The sequence below is a fragment of the Pan troglodytes genome, chromosome 4 (genome assembly GCF_028858775.2).
Source record: "Pan troglodytes isolate AG18354 chromosome 4, NHGRI_mPanTro3-v2.0_pri, whole genome shotgun sequence".
Classification (NCBI taxonomy): Eukaryota; Metazoa; Chordata; class Mammalia; order Primates; family Hominidae; genus Pan; species Pan troglodytes.
This window is the reverse complement of record NC_072402.2, coordinates 122558728-122565831: the sequence shown is the minus strand read 5'-3', so window position 1 is coordinate 122565831 and position 7104 is coordinate 122558728. Positions and strand designations below refer to the sequence as shown.

Genomic DNA, 7104 nt, shown 5'->3' with positions numbered 1-7104 from the left:
TGAGAACCTTGGGAGAAAGTAAGAGAGTCTTAAAATCCATCTGAGCAAAAGATAGACAGGCTGAGCAGTATCTGACACACATCCTAGACTATGGAAAGGCACATTTCAAAAAGTTAAAAGAAAATATATGTTTGGTCCCATGGCCAGAGGGTTTTCTAGAAGAGTATAAATAGGTCCAGAAGGACTAGAAAATTAAATTCTAACTATATAATAAAAATTAGCCAGATAAGGAAGAAAAACTAAAGAAATCAATATGGTTGCTTGGGAACTCTCCTTGGAGCTCAGATATTAAAAGGCATGTTTCAAAGATCAAAGAACTTGTAGCCCAGAACAAAAGCAATGCAATAGCACAAACCTAGAAGAATAGTGTCATATAGAATAAAGTGAAAAATAAGCACAATTTTGCTGAATAAAAGGTTAAAAAATGACTTTTACTAATGTGTACAGAGTAAGAACAACAAGGAACTGTTAGCCACATTTCTAAGAGATTATGATGTAATGGTAATGAGACAAAGAGAAAATAGAATGTCTTAACTCCATTTTGCTTCTGTCTTTTCCACTAGAAGAATGACCTTCAGACTGAAAATGCAGATGTGGCTGACAACTGCAGACAAAAAGTGTTCTCTATCAGGCAGGGAGCCCCAGGGTGATTTTCCATAGGCGAGTGCCAGCAGTGTGAAGAAAACTGGAAGCCGGAAGCTGGGCAACTACTGTGATGGCCCACACAAGAAATAAGGACACAGTGAGGCAGTCCAGAAGAACAGAGCAAAGGAGGCACAGGGGAGAGGCGCTGAGAGGGCAGAAATGACAGAATAACCCACTGCAAAGGCTCTAGAAAAGCACTGGATGTGCTGCTTAAGGTGAACTTACAGAAGGAAAGGATTCCACACATCTTTTGTGGAAGCAGAAAGCAAATAGGATGGGGAAGGGGAGAGCAACCACATGAGTCTATTCATGGAGACAGAAAGTGGAGCTGTGTTGGAGACATAGTGAGAATCCGGGTTCATCAGAGTCACAGGTAATTTTCAGGGAAATAGCTGGCTATAAAGGGGCCTTGGAGGAAGGTATAAACACTATGTCTGAAGGGTTTACTACCTGTCAGAAAGTCTCGAATGAGTGCTCCACACCTGGTGAGGATCCAGAGATGAATTAAAAACAAAACAAAACAAAAAAACCACACACCTGTAGAGCTATTCATTTGCCTCCTCATTCTAGGGATACCATGTAATCTGAATATAGAGCTGAAATCTGAAGGAATCAAGAGTTTTGTGAATTTTGTTTTGTTTTGTTTTGTGTGGGATTGATTAGTTAACAGTGAAACTGTTGAAAACTGTGGATAGAGCCACCCCTCCCGTCCCTGTGAAAGGCAGGGAATCTGGATTAATTCTTCAATTTCAGGGTGTTAATGCCAGTAAAGAAAGCCTTGTGGTACTACCAGAGCTGATGCTGAGGCTTCCTAAGGCCGACTGGGGGGTCAGGAGAAGGAAGTGACATATGGGCTGAGAACTTCAGACGAGTAGCGCTTAGCCTGAAGAAATACTCTGCATGTTTGGAGTGTGAAAATTGTATTCAGACCCGGGTGCCTCACTTTAAAGAAAAATGTTGCCAAACTGAACTCTGCCAGATGAGGAATCAAAGATGGCTAGCTAGGAGTTAACTGACATAGCAGGAAATCTGGTTATCAATTCTGTGTAGCCTTAGAGGAAGAATGTCATCCAATTCTGAGGCAATGTAGCATCAAGGTCAAGCTCAGAAGCTCTAGACCCAAATATGAGGGTTAAAATTCCGGCCCTACTATGAATTACATTACCTTTTATGTATAATAACATTAATAATAATAATTGCATAGAATTGTTGGGAGGATGAAATGAATTAATACACATCAAGCGCCTAAAACAGTGCCCGGAACATAGCAGTCACACAGTGCATGTTGGTTATTATTAATATTATTATCCAGTGAATAGTTGTAATAAAACAGATAGATATATATTGTTATATTAAAGAATGTTTCGGAATTCAAATCGTTGAACAAAGTAATCTGTGTTACCTTTTAAATTGCCCCTGAGGCCGCTGCGAGAGAAGCCGCCGCCATGTCTGCGCATCTGCAATGGATGGTCGTGCGGAACTGCTCCAGTTTCCTGATCAAGAGGAAGAAGTAGACAGACAGCACAGAGCCCAATAACTTGAAGGCCCGCAACTCCTTCGCTAAAAAGGGCTGATTCACCGCAAGACTGTGGGCGTGGAGCCTGCAGCCGACAGCAGAGGTGTGGTGGTCATGAAGCGGAGATCCAGCCAGCGGAAGCCTGCCACCTCCTATGTGCGGACCACCATCAACAAGAATGCTCACGCCACGCTCAGCAGCATCAGACACACGATACTGAAGAACAAGTATGCCCTGACCTGCGCATGGCTGCCATCCGCAGGGCCAGCGCCCTGCACAGCCGGAAGCCTGTAATGGTGAACAGGAAGCGGACCCGCCCCACCAAGAGCTCCTGAGCCGCTGCCCCCAAAGCAATAAAAAGTCAGCTGGCTTTCTCAAAAAAAATTATAATAATAAAATAAAAAATTTAAAAAGTTAAAATGTTTAACCAGAGATTTGAGGGTCATCTGGAAGAAGCAAGGAGGAGCTGCTGCCTGCTTTCAGTAGACAGATGAACTGGCTGAGTCTAGTTTTTCTGACTTTCGGAGTATATACATACATGTGTATATATATGTATGTGTATATATGTGTGTGTGTGTGTGTGTGTGTGTGTGTATAGTGACAGGGTCTCGCTCTGTTGCCCAGTTTTCAGTGCATGATCATAGCTCACTGTAACTTCGACCTCCTGAACTCAAGTAATCCTCCTACCTCAGCCTACTGAGTCGCTAGGACTACAGTTGTGGCCACCACGCCCAGCTAATTTTTTATTTTTTATTTTTATTTTTTGTAGAGGCATGATCTTTCTATGTTGCCCAGGTTGGTCTCAAGCGCCTGGTTTGAAGCGATCCTCCCACCTCAGCCTCCCAAAGTGGTGGGATTACAGGCATGAGCTACCATGCCCAAGCCCCATAAGCCCATAATTTCATGTATAAACATGGATATTTCAGGCCTGGCGCCGTGGCTCACTCCAGTAATCTCAGCACTTTGGGAGGCCGAGGCAGGCGGATCACCTGAGGTCGGGAGTTCGAGACCAGCCTGATCAACATGGAGAAACCCCGTCTCTACTAAAAATACAAATTTAGCTGGGCATGGTGGCGCATGCCTGTAATCCCAGCTACTTGAGAGGCTGAGGCAGGAGAATCGCTTGAAACCAGGAGGCGGAGGTTGTGGTGAGCCAAGATTGTGCCATTGCACTCCAGCCTGGGCAACAAGAGCGAAACTCCGTATCAAAAAAAAAAAGATATTTCAAGTGCTCTTCATTTTGACTAATAGATGTATCACTGGTAGTAAAGTATTTATTAAATGTCCTGTGAAACTTTCCTTGTCAGGAGGAAATATCTATTTTATAGATTCCCAAAGCCATAGATCTTAAATTAGGACATAGCTGTGTATTTCAATTTGTGTTGAGTCCAATCCTAGGGAAAGCTATGGGTTCGGTCTATAAGGCAGAAATAAGAATACAGACTTGTTCATAGGAATTCATTCCAAAATGTGAAATAAAGGAGTTTTAATCTACTGTCGAAACTGACACAAACATTTCTTACACATTTCTTTGTCATTAGTGAACTAATTGTACTTTAATCGAGTCAGCAGTGAGCAATAAGAATCCATTAGGAAATACAGTAATATAGTACAGATTTTTATTTCCTTCAAGAGCTCTCCTCAGAATTCATGGTCTCAGTGAGAACACTGGCAATCTGTGAATTATCTGGGCTCTCAAAATGCAGAAAAGAATCAAAGGAGATTTAGAAAGGAGCATTGGCCCATTTTACTGAGAATTCAGCCAGGCTGATCTGCTCAATGGTTAAAGAGTAACAGCAACTACATTAAACACCAGAATGGTCAGTGCAATTAATGCAATTAAAGTAATTAGTCCTGGCAGCTGTAAGGTCAAATAGAGGTAGCTTTGTAACAACAATCTGCCACTGCAAAATTACTGACATTTCCAACTAAATTATATTCTCTAAATTGTTGCCTTAATGCTAAATAAATAAAGTTATGCTAATGTTGGGACTGATTACAGATTGAAATTAGCACAATTGCTTGTTATACAGTCTGCTAGGGTTAACATTTTTTTAAAACATAATTAATGGCCTTTGCTTACTGTCTCTGGTTATAGATCCTGCAGCTCATTTGCATTCTTTTGCAATATGCTGACAGTGCTAAATGTCTAAGAAGAAAGATCTCATCTGCAGGCAGAAAATGCGTTTTTCACGTCATCAAGCTAAAACTTGTTATGGTTTCAGGGCAGTGTTAATAACAAAAATGGCCAGAAAAGGAATGGATAAGAATGAGGCTAGAATCCGTTTTTCTTTTCAGTCTTGTGATCCAGGCCTTTTCTGGAGTCAATGTGAAATGTAATTGCTCTTTTGACCTCTATCTTCTCTCTCCCCAGGTCTGAGGAAGAGCTACACTGGTTGATTATTGCAGGAATGAAAGGCACTCTGACCTTGTCGACCGAACGCCTTGCTGCTTTCAATGTTGCCCATTATACTGAAGGCAGGCAACTCCTGGAGAGAGGCGGAATCTACAGGAGAGCTGCTCCCCGGGCAACCTGCCAGAAAAGGCTTCATCAGCAGCAGTTCAGACATGACCAAACAGCTCAGGCAGTAAAGGAAACAGCTAGGGGGGAGAAAAACAGAGTATATCAAAATATTGTTAGCACACAGCCTAAAGAGCTCTCAGGCATCTATACTATAGAGGGCCTTTGCGAATACTGCCCAGCGTCATTCGCCTGAACTGAAGATCGACCCGGGAATATTTGCTGAGGAAGGAAGCCGTAACCAATATAAGTACTGTCACTGATTTCCTAAAATAGGCAGTTGCTCATTCAAAGGGATTTGTGATAATATTTCTATGTAAAGAGGAAAGTAGGGTGATTTTCAGCAGAAAGTAGGTCAGGATATTTGGTTACAATTGCAGCCGGGTGGGTGGTGGCTCAAGCCTGAAATCCCCACACATTGGGAGCCCCAGGTGGGAAGATCACTTGAAGCCAAGAGTTCAAGACCAGCCTGAGCAACAAAGCAAGACCCCTTCTCTACAAAAAAAATATAAAAATTAGCCAAGTGAGGTGGTGTGTACCTATAGTCCTAGCTACTTGGGAGGCTGAGGCAGGAGGATTGCTTGAGCCCAGGAGTTGCAGGCCGCAATGAATTATGATTGTACCACTGAACTCCAGCCTGAGAGACAGAGCAGGACCCTGTCTCTAAAAAAAGAAAAAACTTAAATTTAAATTTAAAAGAAAACACAATTGTTCTAGATGATAAATCATTCACCAAAAATCTAGTTTGATTACTTTTAGAATTTATGGTTGATGTAAGGATTAGGGTACAATTCACAATGAGAACATGCTCTCCCTTCAATCTCTAGAGTTAAAAGAGTCTTTGTTTAAAATCAGCTGTGGTTCCTTCACATAACTGCTCATTCTGCTCAAATCAATTCTATTCAACAAAATTTTATCGAGCATTTATTATGTGTCTAATCATTCTGGGAAACATAAATGAGATGTGAAGTGTGCCTATGAGTTAACGAGACTGGCTGACCAAGCAGACACAGAAATGGTGCCATTTGCTTTCTCATTTCATTGTATTCATTGAGAGAGAACACCAGAAGCCTCTGCTATGAGTGAGGCATGGTATTAGGTTCTTCAGATTCAGACGTCATTTAACTGTTACATTAGTTTTTAGGTTCATATTATTAGCCCCACTTTAGAAAGAGTTTACTGTAGTAAAAAAGACCCTGGAATCCAGAATTAGCCAGTCTTGGGTTTGCAAGGGAGAAAAGATATAATAACTTTCCTCATCCATCGTAAGGGACACTCCTATAACAAAAGAGATTAACGAGACAAAAGCATAACAAACGTATTCAATCAAAGTTTTACATAACATGGGAACCATCAGAAAAGAAGACCCAAAGACCCAAGGAAAGCTGTTTATTTTTATGCTTAGATTTAATGAAGAATGGACAAGGCATATGGAAATATGATTGGACCAAAGAGTATGATCTACTGGTAATAGACTGGGAATGGTAGGAGCCCAGCAAGGCCTGTCTGTTTAGATTCTTTTTGGCCTCTCTGTGTAACATTTCTTCCTCCCAGGTATGGGATAGGACCCTTATGGAATGGTAGTCTTCAAGGGAGAAGAGAGGGAGTGACCTTTCTAAGATTTTGGCTTGCTTTGAGGAAGAAGTATTCTGGTCTCTATGGCTCACTAAAAAGAAGTGAGGGACGGGGGAGCAGGAAAAGCTCAGAGAGACCTTGCTTCTGAGGCCTTTCAATCTCCTTTAGTTCAAAGTAGTCAGCATGCCAAAGCACCATACTTTGGAGTATCATGTTCTGAGCCCCAGCAGGTTCATACACAATTCTGTTACTACTCAAAATCTCTGCAATCTTGAAAAAATTCTCCATTTCTCTGGATTTTTATTAGTTTTGTTCCTGTAATGAAGGAGACAAGAAGAACTTAAGACATTTTCCATCTCCATAGTTCTATGAGAAATATTGTTGTACAGTCACACGTATCAGATTTTCTGGGACATCCCAATTCCAAATGTTGTGGCCCATCATGCCTGTAAAAATATTTATGCTCATCAAATGCACAATTCAGGAAGCATAATCACCCTCTCTAAAAATAAAAAGAACTATCAGAGTTAGGAAATGAATGATGAATAAAGGCTAGGGAGAATGGCATTACAAGATAATTTTCAAAAGAAGGGTGAAATCACGACCCTCATACAGATATAAAAATGAACATGTTAAAGATTTGATTCTAGCCATTAATCAAAGACGGAATGCAGAAGATATTATAACTGGTTCAAGAGAATGTGAAGAGACATATTTAAAGATCAGGAATATTGAAATTAGCATGCAAATGGAATAAAACCAGTTTTTCCACGGGTAGGGGGAGGAAGTCAATTGAACCTATATTAGACAGGGCAGAATGTGCATGTCTATCAGTTACCTACAAGAT

At 41.1% G+C, this 7104-nt stretch overlaps 1 pseudogene; it reads left to right on the top strand.

Moving 5' to 3' along the window:
* The first annotated feature begins 928 nt into the window (after window positions 1-928).
* Window positions 929-2588, top strand: LOC742823 (large ribosomal subunit protein eL28-like; annotated as a pseudogene).
* Window positions 2589-7104: the final 4516 nt, after the last annotated feature.